General features: G+C 34.9%; 1 long non-coding RNA gene across 2 annotated transcripts in view; it reads left to right on the top strand.

Annotated features, from left to right (window-relative positions):
• Positions 1-20,332, top strand: part of LOC140849408 (uncharacterized) — a 112,908-nt gene that overhangs the window by 66,596 nt on the left and 25,980 nt on the right. The window contains exon 3 of one of the 2 annotated variants that reach the window (XR_012131158.1): positions 1,998-2,170. The exons of the other annotated variant lie outside the window; for it this stretch is intronic. This is a non-coding gene — a long non-coding RNA (uncharacterized lncRNA). Of the gene's footprint in view, positions 1-1,997; positions 2,171-20,332 lie in introns of those variants that run through there. 2 annotated transcript variants of the gene reach the window in all.

Raw genomic sequence — 20,332 nt, 5'->3', positions numbered from 1 at the left:
CAGCTCACATACCCTCTACTCTGGGAAGAATTTCTGAGCCCTGCCCTACAGATAGAACTAAAAGCTTTTACTTTCCCCATGTCAGTCTTATTTTATTCTATTATTTATGCAGTTACTTATCACCTGATCATTAACTTCTTGAGAGTGTTCTCACTTCATTAGCAAATTTCATAGTGCCCAGCACAAAAATAGGGGCTTAATGTATATCATGAGTTATAGAAATTTCCAGATCAATTGGAAAAGTGGGTGCTTTTGACAGAGAGATGAATTGTACCCACAGTCCTGGTGAGAGGTGATAAGTGTATAATCCATAATAGCAGTCAGGAAAGTAAAGAGGAGGGGCTAGATATGAGATATGCAAGGAAGTAGAATTTAAAAGACTTAGTGATTGAATGCCTGAGGATTTAAGAGAAAGATAGTGATCTAAATCATATCCCTGGTTTTTAATATTCATCTTAGCATTCTCAGTCTAGACAAACGATTTAGAGGAGAAAATCTCTGTAGACTACACAATACATTACAGACAGGTTGTTCTCTTAGTCTAAGCATAGATTCAAGTTGCAGGGTAACTGAAGATGACTTTTTTTAAAAAATTTTTTTGTATTCAATCTTTTAGGATATTCTAGAAAGATTAATCTTGCCTTGATTAAACTTTATGTCCCAGTAATAGCTTTGTCATTTGGGATGAAAAAGAGAGATCCATTTTGTGGAGAAGGAAGGATTAAGAATATTTTAAGACTAAAGGTTCACATCCTACAAACGATTAAGGAAATGTAGCTTGACTCTGAGAAAAAATTTACTGTTAGGGCAACACCTAGGGTGAATCTGAGGGGAGAATAAAAGCATGCACACACACACCACACCAAGTGTCTAAATCCAGTGGAAATTTGGACAAACAGAAACTAAGAATCTACATTTCTGAAGACACTCCAGAGAATGCTACGAGAAGTAAGGTTAATTACATCATGCTTCTTGTGAGCCAAAATACGATTATTTTTGAAGATTACTTTTAACAGATAACGAAAGCTTACCAATAAATGCTGTTTTAAGTTAATCCTAGATAATTAAACATTAGAAAATATTAAAAAATTGTTTATTAGAACAACTTTTGCAATAATCATCAAAGAGCTTCCTGCAGCATCCCGGGGATAGAGGTCACAGCTGTTGGTACAGATTACTTCAAAACCGATCATCTGCCTGTCATAACTATGGTTGTATTAATAACTCATAAAGTTAGGATACGAGGTGAAAGTAATTATCTCCATTTTTTTCTGCAATATACCTTTGATAGGGAACATTTGTAGAGTAGTTTTTAGGCAGATAGATAAATAATTACTATTAAAAGATCATTTATTAATACTAAAGAACATACTCACCTGGTTACATAAGAGAATGTGTAGTCAGATTATAAGCTTCTTAAATTTAAATAGCATTGAAATTATTCAAAAACATGAAATAAATATCAATTAACTCTTGGTAGCTTGGGAGAAATACACTTTCTGGAAAAATTAGTTTCCCTTTCAAATAAGAAAATAATGTCTTTCACTTTATGTCTAATATATAGTTTCCTATCCTTCAAAATATATTAAGGCAATTCATAGACCAAAGTAATTTTATGGAGAATCAGAATATTTATGGGCTTACTAGAGACATAAATTAGAAATATATATATATATGTATATATATATATGTTTATGATATATTATTTTTTAGATGATCTATCAAATAGAAATCTTTCTTGCATAGAGATTTTTCTTTTTAGGATATTTGTGTTAGGTTTCTGATCCTTAATTTTTTATTGACTCTTTAATTTCAGAAGGGCTATTAATCTCTCCATTCCTGTTCTACTCTTTTTATTGCAATAGGAGAAGAGAAAATATTCTGAAGTACACATTTTCTTTGTCATACTTTATGCTTTGGTATACTTCCTCTGTCGGAGCCATTTGTAACGTCTCTCTCTCTCTCTCTCTTTCCCCTCCCACTTTGCTCTTTCTCAGATCTTGTTCTACTTTCTTCCCAGAATTCAAGTGTGCCTTTTCCCCACCATTGATTCAGTCTGAGGATGACCCCAGGGAGATGTTTCTTCAAATCTGCAGATGTGCGGAGCTACTTCTCTGCTGTCATTTTCCAACTCTCAGCTAGAGATCAATTCTTTATTTCTGTTAGTTTTTCCCATATGGCCCATAAAGTTTCATTTCTTACTTAATAAATCCAATTTAGCATCCATGTGGTCTCCCGTCTAATGCAATTTCTTCCCTGAGAAGGGTGAGCAGTCAGGGTTATCACTGAGAACACCAACAGCGCTCTGCACCATCCATCCTGACAAATGCGATTTTCTCTCCTCTTTGAGTGACTGTCTTACACTCTTCTTAAGTTCTTGCAACTCACCTAAGTGTCTAGAGTATTAGTATTCCCTTTCCAGACTTTTCAACTGGGCAGGCATTCACCATCCTCATTCATGATGCTAATATTTTCTATGTTGTTTCTCTTAGTATCCTAGAAGATTAAAATAATAAAACAAAAATATTCTGAATATAGAGCTCTCATGCACATATTTAGGTCTCAATTACCCAAGGTAATAGCTTATGTGAAAAAATACGAATAGATATTTTACAAGCAAGTCCTCGCTCTTTGATTTAAAACTGCAATTGGGTAGCATTAGTAGGTTTTCATTTCATCAAAATATGTGCAACAAGAATTATATGATAATTAAATTCATCTGTATGATACTTATTCAATTTCAGGCTCTGTAAATGGAGTATATCTTTATTATTTTGGATACGCCTTAAAACACGACTGTGTCAGTATTCTTAATTTGAAGTGGAAATGGTTTCATAAAGGCAGGCTTTGAGCTACTATGCAGAAATGTGAAAAAGTGAATTAACAAGGCAGAGACTAAGGTTCGTGCACAGGGGCAGGACGTAGTATGCTGCCTCTGAGTGCCTGCAGCAGTCTAGAAGGCAGAAAGAGGGTCACCTATTCTGTAGTCTGTTTCCCACCAGCTAGGAGAGCGAGAGTATTCAGATTTTACACCAGAGCCACCTTAGACAACTTTTCTTCTCTTCTCTGAGCCAGATTATGGATTATGTATATCTGTTGAAGGTATTTTTTTTCCCTTTTAAATTGCTTTCCCATGGATGAGGAGGAAAACTAAGCTGGATCCTAGAAATTGTTTGAGACTCACAAATCAAGGTGTAGTATAATGATGTTTTGTGGATGAAAAGAACAGGCGTTTATGTGCAGAGCTCCTGAACCATTTTAATAATGACAATAGGGATATGGATTTTAAAATTTGGGTATTGCTCAAACAATTAATTGATTTCTTCAGCTTTGATTTTCCAATTTTTGATATAAATAGTTGAGTGTGGTTTAAGATTTCTTTTTTAAAACTGGTTTTCTTACACTACTGGAAGGAGTAGTAAGGCGTTTTCTTACACTACCTTCTCAGAAGGCCCAAGAATGGATGAAGATTTGTCTAGCTTTGCAACATTTGTCTAGCTTCACTCAAGATTATTCTATTGGAAAAAAAATTACCTCAGTCAAAATCCTTTAATATAGTTTTTAAAGATGTTTCCTCCTACTTATGTTAGAAAATCAATATATTTTACTATAGACAATTTTTTAAATATACAGAAAGTAAAATAATAAATAATCAATGACCACTTTTGCTTTCCATTAGAAATTATTTTATTCCTTCCGAATACAGATGAAAGATGGTGGAAGAAAAACAATTTTAAAAACTGGTGGCAGACCTTCTTCTGAGGAAAAGAATTATCTTCCTTTAGAAAATACTTTGATGATGGGTTTTAGAATCAGATTACATAGTGTAAATGTCAATTTACTGACCAAAACACACATGGTTGTGCTTCTCTGTTACTAGTACTCTTAGTGTAGTCTCAACCACTCTGACTAATTATAAATTCTAATCAGAAGAGCTAGGTTCCACTTTACTGAGAAACCTGGGGTAGAAGATTGAGAACTGCCTGTCGTACTCAACTTTGCAGACAAGCAGAGCTCATAAATATACACATACAACCTTTTAGAGCCATTCCCATTCCCTTACACTTTCTTACAGTGGCAAACAATTACATTCATTAATACAACCAAAAAAGAGCCTCTCAGTGTCATATAAAAATAAGGAAAAGTATGTAAACTTAAAAATTATGTTCAGGAATTAGTATCCCAGTATTGTATCTTACATAGAAATTAATTAGAGATTCAATGATTATCATATATTTATTCACTTTAGTATCCATCTTGTATGTTAAGTTACCTAAAAATACTGGAAATCATTCTCAAGTGGACATACTACAAACTCACAAAACATATTACAAAAACGTAACTTCTTTTGAGAGCAAACATTTGCCAGAATGGTTCAATTTAAGCAAAGAAAAATATTTTTCATAATTATAAACACTGCATAGGAACAATGTTAGCTTATTTGCTCTGTTAAGCTGAAGAAATTGAGGAAACAGGGTAGTAGAATAAGATGTATACATATATTATTCTTGATACTGATAAATCAGAGAAAAACCATAGCTGTTTCCCTTTTCTTACACCACCATCTCTGCTTTTTTACCAAGGACAATTAAACATTTTCACCCAAGTAACATATTTTGGTGCATGACATGTTTCAAAAATATAACTAAAGATTTTCTCAAATGTTTGGCAGTTGTTAAATATCATTTATTTAATAAAATACTACTTGCCATCTGGTTACAAATGTTAATTTTATTAGGCATTCTCATTTTAATCGAAGTTCTATTACATATTCTAAATTTTAATAAATAGAGTGAATTAAGAAATAGGAACACTTGTATTTGAATTGTTATGTCACTACAGATAAATTAAATACTATCAAATGAATTTCCTTTTAAGGCTTAACTTCCTCCCATACCAAACAGTATACCTCAGACCCCTGCAAAGGACAAAAGAACTTCGTGACAAGCAAAGAGTAAATACAGAAGCTGCAGCTCACACAGTCACACATTAGAGACCAAGAGGTTTTGCTTAAACACTGAACTCTAAGAATTTGAGAAGAAAATAGAATTATTCCATTCATTAATATGGCGAATAAAACACCTATTTTATGCCAAGGGCTACTTTAGTAGCTGGGAATAAAGAGGTGAATAAAACAGATTCCTTTTCCTCTGAGTTTTATATTCTATCAGAAAAGAAGATAACACACAAGTAATTGTCAATGTGCTAAATATTACAGAGAAGACATGTACAGAGCTCCAAAAAAGAACTAGCAGTGGATATAACAAGGATGGTGGCTATAAGCTAAGAATAACAAGATATATAAGAAAAGTTCAGCAGTGGAAAGGGAGAGGAAGTTTCCAGTGGAAAAACATAAAAAAGTGAGGTGTTATGCCCCTTATATAAAATCTAGAACTTGACTTTCAATAGTACTGTGATGGCCAAATGAAGTCACTACCTGATGTAATTGTGTATCTGTATTGATTGCTTTCTATCTTTTATTTTTTTGTCACCTGAATGCAAATTCCAAGAGGGTACTGTGTTTTTCTATATTTCTTACTGCTGAAACCGCAGCTCCAGAAGGGTGTTTGGCACATAATGGGTGCTTAATGCACATATACTGAATGAATAAATAAATGGATGGATGATGGGTAGAACAAATGGACTTTGTGTTTTTCCAACTCTGAATTATAAACGGAATCATTTCTGTACCAAGCAGTTATGAGAAAATGATGGCACAGTGTGGTGTCAAGTGGTAATAAAGTAACAGTATACCTTGCAGTATACCTTATGCTGCCCCTCTTCTGCCTTCAGTTAACTTTTACAGGACATTTTCCTGCACACCCGCTCTTCTCAGACTAGCCATCACCCAGCTAGTCCCATTCAGACAGCCACATCCCTTAAACAGCCACATCCCTCAGACCCCCACATCATCCTGCACTTCCCTCTGCCACATTTTAAGTGTGTCTCTAAATTAACTGTTGGGATTTTTGTCTTCTCCCTTAATTGTAGCTATTTGAAGTTAGAGAGAGAGAGACTCATTTGTCTATAAGCCTCAGAGCTTTGCACTAGGCCAGGGAAATACTTAGCGTTGAAAAATGTTTGAAGAGTGAATCAGTGATTGAGAACAGGTTTTGAAACTGACTTTCTGTCTTTGTCTTTGTTCAAGTTGAACTGAACCCTAGTGTTATTTAAAGGTAAAAAAAAAAAAAAGAAAATTCCCTTTTCTTCTTATTGATTTTTAAAACTTTTGGCCATCTCAGAGTCCCATCCACTCTGCTTTTGCTAACCTCTTTGATTTTTAAAAATGGACTTCTGTTTTGAAATTTTTTTGTCTTAAATAATCAGTTTTACTCCAACTAAATCAAAGGTAGAAAGTCCTGACCTTGTGAAATATTTATACTTATGGGTGAAGAAGACCTTTGCAGCATCAATAACAAATACTCGGGCTGACCCAATAGGGCACTATTTCATTGCTTTTTTATTTGTTCAATCACTCAATAATTTTCCCTGTGAAAGGGCTTGCTCTATCTACATTACATCTTCTTTCCTTCTTCACTGACCTTTTGCTGCATCACTGTGTTTATTCTTTATAGGTTCATACTCATCTTGCTTATGAAAGTTGTTCTGTGTATTGAGTGGCACAATACTATTTCCTTGAGTTATTCCCATCATACCTCTGTTACTAAAATGGAAAGAGCATTCTCTTATACCTGCAATGTTTTTCCATTTTGGAATGAAAAGATGATTTTAAAGAGGACAGTAATAGTTATTAAAAGTGGTCATTGTTTGTTACTTGACTCATCTCCCATCCTTCCTTTTTGGTACTGAAAAGCTGAAGTCATTTATGCTTTTTATTTCAGTATTTAAAAAATTTTATGTATTGCTCAAAGTTTCAATAGATATTCTATGTTGCAAAAAGTAAAATAAGGCCCTGTTTTATTAGGAAAATAGAATCAAAGTGAAGGATATCAGGGTAGACAGCAAAACCTCTGGAGGGGCCAGAGAGTCAGCCTCCTGAGTTAAGTCACGAGAATCCCCAAGTGCATTTTGAGAATTGATGTTCTAGTAAGAGCACCACAGCTACTGCTTATGGCCACCCACACAAGTAGCTTTCACAGAGTGTCCATCTTGTACATCTGACTCTGGGATCAAACCTGTAGTTCATGCAGGTAGAGCTTGGCATCTCTTCTACATCTGTCTATAGGAAGCTACTTGCCTATGTTGTCACTTTAATATATCTACTTCTTCACATCACATCACTGCACAGGCACCTGTTTGTGCTAATGCTGCCAGGAAGGCCAAGAAGGCAAGTTTTCTGGTTCCTACCATTGAAAATGGGGCACATGGTATAAGAAATGATAAAAAAATAAGGAGGGGGCCAAAGATGTTAAGTGGCACACATCTGCATGGCAGCTGTTCCTTTTTCTTCTAACGTCATCGCCACACCGATACTTCTTAATGGCAACAAAAAATGTATCATGGTCCCACTCACACTAGGCAGCTGCCTTCACTCAAAAACAAACATGCCCAGTCTTTCCCTCAAATAGCATATAGCAATGTCTAATCACTGCAATCAGTTCTAGCTCTGTTTTTGCTGTTTCCGTCACAATCCTATCTTGATATCTACTATCTGTGAATTATTAATCACTACTTCTACACCATATATAAAACAGTGGAACACAATAGGAGCAAAACAAAAGGAAAATTGGGTCAATACATAAGTATAAACATGCAAATGCCATAACCAGAAAGGGAATTGAGAAGACGCTATGCTTCCTGGTTTTGCAACCTCACATGAGGCAAGACTTCATAACTCCATTGACCATGCAATGACCCTTTCTTCTTCATCTAGCACGTCTCTGTTCATGATGATTTACCCGAGGGAAAACTGAGCCTTCATTCTGGAGGTTTCTGAGCTCTGATGCCCCTTTCTAAGACGTTAATGTAATCTAGGTGCTTTAACCATCAGACATGGCAGTACCAACAGGTACCTAAGAGGTGCCCCTGTCTTTCTGACATATTGTTTCCTGTACCTAGAGTGTATCCTCAAAGTCCATGGTTTAAAATAAGTGGAAATAAAAGAGTTTTGCAGTAGGTTAAGAGAAATAATAGTGAATGGGGCTAGTTTCACTTGTACCCTTTAGGTATTGGAATCATGAAGTTTAAGTGTGGAAGAAGAGCTGTGAGGTCAGAACACACAATACATGCTATTCACAGCATCTCAACTTCACAAGATGTCCACCAGCTGATGCAGCCCTTGATGAATCTTCCTACTCTTATATAGGGCCAATTGCTGTAGAAGAGTGGAAGATTCACCGAAGGGTGCATTAGCCAGTGGACGTATTGTGAATTGCTCCTTGATGATGGGATATGTGAGAAAAGCGGTGAGTCCTATAATAAGCAGCTCACTGCCTTACTTGTGTGCAAATGAGTTCCTTGGTCAAAGTGGGATGCAAGGATGGTGAACAAGGCAACTTGGTTTTCTTCAAATGTCAGAAAAAATATTCTGCTTCATATGAGTGTTACGAGGGTTGAATAAAATAAAAGCAAATGCAGAAAAAAATCATGGTTTCTTGCATTTTGCTAGTGCTAAAACTGTGTTACTTATTATGATTGACTTTTTGGGAGGGAGGGAGGTAAAGAGAGAGGGGGAGAGAAAAGAGAGAGATAAGAAAGAGGAGGAGGAGGAGAGTGGGAATCCTTAAATAAGTGTAATGGTTAATGAAAGGGAAGGGGAGCTTTGGACAGTCAGCAAATAGGTTAAGGGTAATGCAAGGAAGGGGATCTTTCAAACCTTAGTCTGCTTGAGTTTTCTGATTCTTTAAATATCAAAGGATTAGGAATTATACTGCATAAAAGAAAGCTATACTATTCTACAACTTGGATATATGAAAGTAATAAGAGACAAAGCCAATGATTGAAGTTTCAACATACTTTTCTAACTGGAAAGAGTATAAGTGCTAGAACCTATTTGCAGGTCTAAGTACTGGACAAGTATGTTGGAAGTACTGATGGGATATGTGGGAAAGCAGTGTCATTGGTATGTCACTGCAAGCTGACAGCAGACTACTGTGGTTCAGGAGTCAATTAGCAGAATGAGGTAAATTTAACTGACTTAGATTTACAGGCATATTCATGTGAATGGTAAGAGCAGGTGTGAAAATAGCTTGCCCTCTGTGGTTTACCATTACAAAAGTTCCCAAATTCAGGTCTAGATCTCACATTCAGATCTATAAGACTTTGATTTAATGAGTCTTTCAAATAGAATATCATTCAAATCAAGAGATGTGTCATTTAACAATTATTAATAATTACTAAAGTTAATAATGATATCAGCTAACAGTCATTGAGTGTTTAGTTCAGGCTGTATATCTTTACATGTATTATTTTAGTTCATTCTAAAAAAGTGCCCTATAAATTGGATTCAACTATGATTGCCTACTGACAGAATAGGAAATTGAGCGTGAGACAAGTGAAGTCACTTGCTCAAGGGCATCCAGCTTAGTGAGCGGTGGTGCTCTTTATTTACTCCAGAGCCCACTCTTAGCTGAAATGTACTTAGAGACTTCATCATAATTCATCATATAAAGACATGCTCACTCATCTTTGGTGGCATATTCTGAAAAAAATTCCTAATTATCCATGGAAATTTTTATGAAATTTATTCTTTCGTTATAACAAGTTTAGAGCTCTGGAAGGCAGCAGAATCCTATGATTTAGCTTGGTTTAATCCTGGGAGATTTACAAAGACCAGCCTTCCTGAGGCATTCGAGCTTCTTATTCTTGTCAAGTATATACAGTCCATATCATGTGTGGTTGGGTCATAATGTGAGCCATTTAAAAAGCCATATATTAAAAAAAAAACCCTACAGGTTAAAATATCAAAACATTTCATTAAGATCCCTTCATAGTGTCAAAGGATCTGAACAAAACTAATATTAAGTTTTAGAGAACCTATTAAATGAAAAGTTTAATAGGAATGATTCTAAAATTGACTGAGTTCAGACTTCACCACTTAAACTAGCTGTTTGAGCACTGGTGAACGACTTAAACTCTGGATGCTAAACTTTACATAACAATGCTGCTCTCTCCTGCAAGGTTACTTGAGGATTAAATAAAATTATATATTTAAAGCACTACCTTTCACACACATTACACTCACCACTAACACAAATATTTTGGCTATTTAAGAGGATTCCAAGATTATAAATGCACTGCGAGGCAAATCTGCTTAACTATCAATAGGTGAAATGAAGACAAGGGCTCAGGGAAGTTTGGGAAAGAAGAACCTGACGGGAAGAGGCACTGTAGATGAATGGAAGGTGGGGCTTGGGATATGTGACTATGGTAAGAGGAAGAGGGATTTGATGGAGGAGAACCCTGTAAGGTACTTAACATGAACCTGAGTGAAAACCCCTTTTTATGACCTCATGTCATGCTGATATTCATGTTATAAGCTGCAGGCACTTTGCCAGTGGGACCAAACCTCTAAATCATTCCATTACTATGGCTATAGTCACACAGCTTCTCCTGCTGAATCTTCAAGTTTATGATAGCTTATCTCTGCCCTTTACAGCACACTGTTAATGGGGTCAATTCTTCATGCCAGGCAATACTTTTAGGTCCTTTTAAAAGAATGTCAATCCATCCAAGTTTTATACCTATAGAAGTCTACAAAAATTTATAACTCTCTTTTCTTTTCACACTCTACAACTTTATAGCAACCCTACAAAGAAATAAAAGGAAAAGACCATCAAATTATGGGAAAAAAGGAGGTTACAGTTCAGTCTTCATAAATATCACTGTTGATATTTAAATTATGTTGCATCACTCCCTGACACAAAAAAATAGTTTTAGCATCGTTTTATCAAAGAAATAATATTAGCTTTTAAAACGTATTTTCTATTGAGTTTAGTCCCATTAACTAAAAAATGCCAAGTAACATTGCTGCAACAAAGACAAGCTGACACAGCCAAGACATTCACCTACATTTTTTGTCATCTATTTTCCTATTATTTCAGCCATTGTAATTTTATTGAATGAGGACAGAATTAACTGAATAAACTGCTATTTACCTGTCTTTCACTAATTCTGATCTTAACGTATTATTTCTCTAGGAGGTTTCCTAGGAAGAGTAAGAGTTTAGCCAAAAAAAAAACCAAAAACCCTAATAGTTACAGTCTTTTGGAGGCAGGGTTTAAAAGCAAACAATGACAATACTACCACTATTACTACTACTACTAATACTACTACTAATAATAATCACTACTACTAATAATAATAACCAACATTTATAGATTATAAGTACCAATACAGTCCTAAATGCTATAATACAGTGACCCATTTTGATCATCATGTTGTCTAATTAAGTAAGTATTGGTATTAACTCCATTTTTCAGAAAAGGTAACAGAGGCACCAAGAGGTCAAATAACTTACTAAGGAGACCTCGCTAATTAGTACCAGAGCCAGAATTCAAACCCTCTTGTAAGCTCCCAAACCCCTGCTTTTAGCCACCACATTTTAACTACCATCAGAAAATATGCCCTAGTCCTGTTAGCCTGGCAGGTACACCTTGTAGATCTATTGTGACAATACTCACGTGGCATTATTCAACGTCTTCCCGGTGCGCTTGCGGAGGGCTGCATCCTGGTCTCCCACCTCTGCTTTCACTATCTCTCGTCATTCCTGCATAATGTAAGACGTCCACTCAAGCTTGTAGGATGTATAATTTGATGTTCCTTCTGTACAGGATAGTCTTTCCTCCCTTAAATTTCACTGAGTTCATTTTATTCAGGTATCTGTTCACATACCACCTCCTCAGAGAGGCCTTCAAAAAATTATGAATCTAATAAAAAATCAGCCCTTAACAATTTCTGTCCCCTTTACTTGTTACATTTTTTTCTTCATAGCATTTTTCACTAATATTCATTTTTGTTGGCTTAATTTGTCAGCTATCTGCCTCACTGTTTATATTATAAAACTCACGGTACATTTTATTTTGTTCACTACTGCATTCCCCCAGTGGCTAGAAAAATGTTTAGTACATAGTAAGTGTTCAATGCATATTCATTTAATAAACAGTTAATGAATGGAATGAATACCTGGAAGAATCCTGGGGAACTCATCACCATGGTTAATTTTTGAGAGGCAGGTTGGATAGGCTAAAAATAGAGGGTAAGTGAAACTTCACTTCACCTTTTATAAATTTCATATTGGCAGGATTTTATAAAAGCACATATGGACATTTTTATTTTTAGTGAAACAGTATTACTATTTATAACTACTTTCTGTTTCAAATGAACATTTTGTGGGGTTTATATAAAATATATATATATTTCTACTGATGTACATTAAGTGCTGTCAATACTAAATGAAAAACATTTACCCACAAACTCATTTACAAATTTTATATTTTTCAAAATATTTTTTAAATGCCTCTCATAGAATGAAGATAAAACAGATAGACTGAAATTTGAGATTATTATATGTATGTATGTATATGTATGTTGGTATATATATATATACCAACACATCAGCAAAACTGTTTCCATGTTGTTACTTTTCCAATATGATCAGAAAATACATTTTAAAAAGCTGGACCAATTTTCTTAAAACATGTTTTTTATTGAAATATATGTGATATGTGATATTGTGCAAATGTAAAATGCATACCATGTTGATCTGACACATTTTTATGTATTGTGATAGGACATATATATATATATTTATATATAGTAATATGATTTTGCTTATTATAATACAAATTGTTGTCCATGTTCCCTGTGCTGTGCACTGGATCTGTAGGACTTACTTATCTACTAGTTGCAAGGGTGAACCCTTGAATAACATCTCTCCTTATTCCCCACTCCTATTTCCTGGTAACCACCATTTTACTCTCTGTTTTTACAAGTTTGGCTTTTTCAAATTCCACACATAACTAATGGCACACAATAGTTGTCTTTCTCTGTAAATCACTTTATCTCACTTAGCCTTCCATGCTATTGCAATTGGCTGAATATTTTTTATTTAGTGGCAAGGTAATATCAGTTGTAAGAAAAGTTATTATATAATGAGACTAAATGGAATGATTTTAATTGAAAAAATGAAAATGTAACATTAAAATATCATTATTTTTCTGAATTAACTTTCGTCAACATAAAAGGAAGGTATTCTGTTATATCAAATCCCAGTCTTACAGAAAACATTCAGGAGGACTGCATTTGTACATAAGCAGCATATTTCTATTTTTGCTCTCATAAGGAGAAGGATTAAATGCAATTACCTAGTCTTAGGTATATTTGTTTAGAGAATAAAATACACAAAAAATTGCAAAAATTAAAACAGCAGCAGTGAGTCCTTCTTATAAGTGGGTTATCAGTACACATATTGGAAATTCATCATTTTCCAGTAAAATTTTTAATTAACTTTATTCAGGATAATGTTAAAGCAATCTCTATATAAGCAAATTTCATGAAAGAAATCTCACAGTTGTAGAGGAGTATTTAAATATTCTTTACATATAGAAGAAATTGTGTTGACCTAACTGTAATGGGATCACTGTAAGGAATACAGTTAACCATTGAAAAACAAGTTTGAACTGCACAGGGCCACTTATGTGTGGATTTTTTTCAATAAATAGATCGGAAGAATCTTTGGAGATTTGTGACAATTTGAAAACTAACATTTTTCTCTTTCCTTGCTTACTTTATTGCAAGAACACAGTATAGAATATATGTAACATATAAAATACATGTTAATTGATATTTATATTATCAGTAAGGCTTCCCGTCCAAAATAGGCTGTTAGCAGTTAAGTTTGTGGACTCAAAAACACAGATTTTTAACTTCATGGGGGTCAGTGCCCTGAATCCCCATGTGTTCAAGGGTCAACTGTAGTTTCAAAAATGAAATATAATATGTAGAAATTAACATCATTAAAGATTCAAAGCTTTATTCTGTTTTATATTTCTAAAGTATTTAAAAAGTAGTTTATTGTATTATGTACAGTAAGATAATTACTTAAATACAATTTCATATGAAATTTATATGCACATATCTTTAATTATGTGTTCTATATTACTGCACTTAGAATTAATGTGAACTGAGATTATCTTAATCACAGTTTGCAATTAAAGTCCCCCAGACCCCTTACAAAATCAAAGTTTTAGTCCTATGCTTCAATTTTCTTCACTGATTGTTTTCTCACCTTAGTGACAAATTTATCTTCCAGTTGCCTCAGGCTGTAATATTCACTCAATTTTCCTTTTGCAAAACAAAGTAAACAGGCATTATGTGTTCACAAGTTTAATAATGTCTAAGTATTCATTCCAAAGAGCTTTATTTGCATAAACTGACTTTCATGACCAGGGCTAGAATGCATTCATTCATTCATTCATTCACTCAATTATTCATCACTTTCATTTAAACATTTACCCATTAATTCATTCCTTCAATGAACACTTAATGAACTTTTTTTGAGATGATATATTACTATAATTTTAAATTATATAAAGAAAGAGGATCATAAAGGTGTATCTGAGGAAGAGTAAGAAATTCAGCTTGTTAAGGTGAAACATGAAAGTGGAAAAACAATACGTGAAGAGGATTGACAGGGAGTGAGAGCCACGGTACCAAGGATCTGGCAGGCCATCGTGAGACCGGGAATACAGTATGGAGTTCTATGAGATATCATTAAACACTTTCACTTATGGTCTGGACTATGTTTTTTAAGGATGACTCAGAATACTTTGTGGAGAATATGATGTAGAATGCAAGAGGAATGGTGAAGATAGGTAGAGACCAGATGTCACATCAAGAATACCTAAGCTCACGAGCACAAGGCATCACAGAAAATGGGAAGACCAGTGGTTTAACACGAGAGCAAATTCAAGTGTAATTTTTTTTTGGTTTGCTAGGCAAGAGAGGATGTGAATCTAAAAACAGTAATAGTAAAAGCAACAACAAAAAATATGGTAATAGTTAATGGTTATGTAGTACTTATTACATAGTAAGAAAATTTGCACATGTTAACTTCTTCATTTCTATAAAAGAGTTAGCCAAATTCAAGGTTAAGAACACAGCCCTCCACACTGCCAAGTCTTCCCAAAGCTTTAAACATCAGACAGAAGTTCAGGGTCCCTAGGGCTACCCTCACTTTTGATGAGCTGACTACAAAGTTGGAAGTTCTTACCACCACCCTCATTGTTCTCTAGAACAATTCACAGAATTCAGGAAAACACTATACTTAGGAATTTATTTTTATTATAGCCAAAGGACACAAATCAAAACCAGCCAAAGGTAGAGATGCATAAAATGGAATCTGAGACTTGGAGGGTTCCAAACACAAAGCTTTCATGTCCTTAGCCATGTGGTCCCCTCCTGGCAACATACAAATGAAGCATTGCCAACCCAGGGAGTTTACCCAAACTGCAGTGTCCAAAGATTTTATTGATGCTCCATTACCTAGGCTTGATAAACTGATTCGTGGTCCAAACAGTTGAACTTAATCTCTAGTGTTCTCCCTCCCCAGGAGTCAGGCTGGTGTAGTGCCTCAACATCCCAACTCCAATTACGTGGTTAGTCTCTCTCCAAGCCAGCCCTCCCCTAAGACTCTCCACGGTGACTGACATCAACTTTAGTTCTATCATTAGCATAAATGATCCGATGTGGTTTGATGAACCTACTATGAATAACAAAGATACTCCTATCACTCCGGAAATTCCAAGGGTTTAGAGTTACCTACCAGGAGCTAAGACAAAAGCCAGATCTTTGGGTAAGATTAATGGTAATAATAATAACGATATGAGCAACAACAGAAACAAAAATAATAGCAAGTGATTAAAAGTCACTTACTGCATACCAATAAAATTTGCATGTAGTTACTTGTTTATTTCTCATAACAATACAATGAGGTTATTATCTCCACATAACAGATGAAGAAACTGAGGCACAGATTAACTTGCCTGAGGTCCAAGGTCAATAAGGAGGCGGACACAGAGTTGGGACTCTAGGAAATGTCTGAAACTGCTTTTAACCACAATATGATGCTGCCTGTCTATAGGGACATCTGGAAAGAGATTGGCATTAGAAGCAGAGCTATATAGAAATGATAACTTTCTGTACATTCTGAATCTGCAGGGAATGGTCAAACCATGAAAGAGACTAAACTGAGTGATGGAAATGTGTGATGGTTCAAATCATTTGTACCCTTAACATCTTGAAATTCTTCTGTGTTCCTCTAGCCAATTTTCTCTCACACTCCTCACAACCACTATTTTAAATGTGCTCCGTGCTCCCTTTTAATGTGCTCAGATAACAGTCAAAAGCCTCTCCTCCTCATGTAATTGTTAAGAGAAGTGGATTCTGTGATCTTTAGACTTTAAAATATAGCTGTTTTGAAAAGAGCTTGAGATGTCCTATTGCTATCTCCTGTGGAATCCCCTAGCTTCATACCAACCAAATTTCTCAGTTTACTATGGCAAACCTTGATTGGTCTTTTCTAGATTACCTGAGGACCTGAAGACAATCTTAGGGATTGGGGATGGGAGTGTCTTAGAAGAGAGGGGAGATACAGATTTTAAAGCACGACGATATAATTCAGGGTCTACACTATATCCTTTACTCCTTGCAATCTGTATACTGCACCTAGGAAATCTCGGAGCTGCTCACAGATTTAAATAGCAGCTTTAGTTTTCAGAAAGGAAACAGCAACCCTGAAATCTATCAGCTGATATTTGTCCAGGCCTTATAAACCACAGTGTTCACTACATCACACAAACAAATTCATAGAATACTGACGTCAAACAAAGTCACTGGGGGACTGATGAAATTAGACAAAAATAAGAGCATTTTATAATCATGCTTGAGTGCAGACAAAATCTGAAACACAGGACTCACAGAAGATCAAACATACCCCTCTCTGAGCTGATACGAGTGACTGCTGTTTTTTTTCCAGTTAGCTCTGACCCTGCTCCATTCCTCCTACCTTCCAGATAAAAATTATTAGGGTGCTCAATGGTAGAATTGCTTTCTTTCTAAAAGTGCCCAATCCAGAACATACTTCTTTGTACCCTGTCCCAAATCACTCTATGCAAAAACTTTAAAATATAAAACAAGAGTAACAGTTTTATCTTTAATGATGTTAATTTCCAACTCCTTACTCAAGGACTTCTTAATACCTTCTCACTGACATACCCTGAAGTTCCCCAGGGTGCCTGGTTTTCTTGATTATAAAGAGTCAGTGAACCCAAGCATATTTGACATCAGGTGGTTTTCTTGTGGTCTTTGACAAGTAGACATTGACCGTTAACTTCCCAGCATTTATCTCTAGTCATTATTCCTTTGTGAAATCTAGAACCATGTATCAACTGTCTACTGTTCAGTTCCAAGGCTTACTGCTAAGGTAGCTGATAATTTGTGAATTCCAAACTGAAACTGAAACATTGTATGTCCCCCTCACTTGCATTTCTTCTTTTGTTTTTTAAATTAATAACACTACTTTCCACCAAAGTTTTTTGATAGATTTTACTTTATTGGAGCAGTTTTGGGTTCACAGCAAAATTGACAGGAAGGTACAAAGATTTGCCATGTACTTCCTGCCCCTACACATGTATAACCTCTCTCATTATTAATATCACCAACCAGTGACTATTGATTGAACCTACATTGACCCATCATATCACCTCAAGTCCATAGTTAACATTAGGGTTTGAACACTTTTGTTGTTGTAAATTCTGCAGGTTTCAACAGAAATGTATGTATCCATTATTATGTTCTACCAAGATTTTTAAAGGAACAATTATTGTTGTAATTTGTTACTCTGCACATTGGCACTGAAAGTTTTGTGTCCTGAGAAACTTCTCAGGACACAAAACTGAGACATTTGATCACCTTATATCAATTTACATTTTCTAATATCTCTTGAATTTAGAAAATTCTCCTGTAGCAAGTGCTACCTGAGTCCATATTTGTCATAATATCTCATCTGTCTCTTAGAAAGATTTCTTTTCTTTCATTTCATTATGCAGAGTGAACAAGGTAAAGGTCAAATCAACTTTTAGTCATTTTCATTTTAGTATCCTTCATTCTTCTTATATTGCCTATGCATATAGCATTCAAAAACTTCTCCACTTTCTATAAAAATAACAAATGTTGGTAAACTACAGCCAAATCCAGCCAGGGTGATTTGTAAATAAAGTTTTATTGGAACACAACCACATCTATTCATTTACATACTATCAAAGGTTGTTTTCAAGCTATGATGGTAGAGTCAGGAAGTTGTGAAAAAAAACCATATGGCACCCTGGCTGTAAATATTAGTGAGATGAAGGTGTTTAAAAGGAATATTAAAACAATATTCTTGTTAATAAATGAATCTTGATCCAGGTAACAGTTATCTCTGATCAACAGTCCTATGGGAAAATGGCAAACAGAAATCATAATAATGGTCTATATTTAGCTGGCTTGAGCCACAGTAATGATGCAGGGTCCCATACTGAGCTGAATCAGAGCCTAGGAAATAATTTCGACCCCTAACAGGTTTCTTAGTTTCCACAGTCTGCTGGAAAGATAAAGGTATAGAGAAGATTTCAGGCATGGCCCAAGTGAGTTTCAGATGAAGAATATTGAAAATAAAGAGGAGAAGTGTTCCGTGAAACTCCTAAATTCATTCATGCATTCCATTTTGAGTGAGCAAAGTATGCCGCTAGATTTCACTTAGCTAGATTTCAAGGATCTGTCAGTGAGAGGCAGGTCTGGTCCTGATTTCATGGAGCTTATAGTCTCCTGCTATTGCTGCAGAGCATGCTTGTCTCCCATTTCTTGACTATAACCACATAGATCATACTTCTCCTCGCCAGGCTGCCTCAGCATATGACATAATGCTTCCGACACAGCAGGTAGGCAGTGCACATTTGCCAGTTTATTGTGCAGGATATACTGAGTGCTTACACCCATGTGCTCCTGGTTAACAAAATATTTATAAATATTGGGCCACATAGAATCCATGGAGAAAACCTGCTGCATATTTGCAGATGTAGAAAGAAACTCCCTTGCCCGGTTTCTCTGCTGTAGTGCTCCCTGCTGTAAAGTCTATTCTTAATTTTGTGCAGTGCTGCATAGATAAGTCCAGAGCATACACACGGTAGAATTTTCTTGAGGCTGCTTTGCTGGAAGTTAATATACACTCAAACTACTAATAAGTAAGGGTCTTTGGAATTTGGGAAAATTTAAAAATGAATTAAATCACGCCAACTAAATGGGATTTGAACTCTCATTAATAGAATTTTGGGCCAGAACAAGAAAACTAAAGAAATAGAAAAAAATAAAATATAAAGTATTCTTTCACTTCTGTGACTTCAAATGATATATTACCATTGTAATAAAAAACAGTAGTAGCTGATAGAGACTTGTCAAAATAGTTGAAATACTATCACCCAGAACATTTATTTGTGGCCATTTTTGTTAGCTTTCCACTGGAGTGAAATGGAATGCCACAAGGGCATCCTTCTAACCACCCCAACTTTGTTTTATCTTTTGTTGGAAGAAGATTATATTATCTTTGTATAGTAACCTTAAAAAAGGGAAGAAAGAAAGAAAAAGGGCGTTAGTATCATGAACATAACTTGTACAAGTGTGACTCGAAAGTGTTATTCTCACTTTCTTCCATAGATCTTTTTAAATAAATAATAAATCTAAACTGGGGAAATAGGTACTCTGGATAAGGAATGGAAAAAGAAAATCCTTTATCTTTATAAAATCCAAGTACCTATTGTCTAACATGCATGAGTAACATAGAACTATCTCCAATCTGTGTCTTATATAACATACAAGTACAGGAGAAACTACATGCCTTGTATCTGTTAATATCATTTAGTAAAAAACTGAAAAAAAGGGGTAGATATTTTGAAGGCAATTTGGTGAAATTTAGTAAAGAGTGAAATATGAATACTTGTTAAAAGGACAATAAAATGGAATAAATATATTAGGAAACTTTTGACAAATATTTAGCTTTTTCTCCTATGAAATATTTTAAATAATGAAGAATATGATCACACAACAAATATCAATCACACAAACATTAAAAAGACCAAGGAGACAAAATTCTTTGAGAACAATTTTAAAAACGATCTACCTCTAAGTAATGATTTCTTATTCTTGGGTATACATGGTTTACTTCAGGAAACATTAAAAAAAATAAAAGGATTAGAATGTGATGAGTAAAGTAAAACAGATTCTTTTAATAGTCTCACTGTCACAAGAAAAGAATGATATTAGTTTATATTGTTAACACTGTTTACTTCAAAAAACATTTCATGCTCACAGACTCAAACTAAGAAGTCTTATTCTTCAC

Source organism: Manis javanica, chromosome 5 (assembly GCF_040802235.1).
Source record: "Manis javanica isolate MJ-LG chromosome 5, MJ_LKY, whole genome shotgun sequence".
In the NCBI taxonomy this organism is placed as follows: Eukaryota; Metazoa; Chordata; class Mammalia; order Pholidota; family Manidae; genus Manis; species Manis javanica.
The sequence above is the reverse complement of the archived record's forward strand: the minus strand, read 5'-3'. Positions and strand labels throughout refer to the sequence as shown.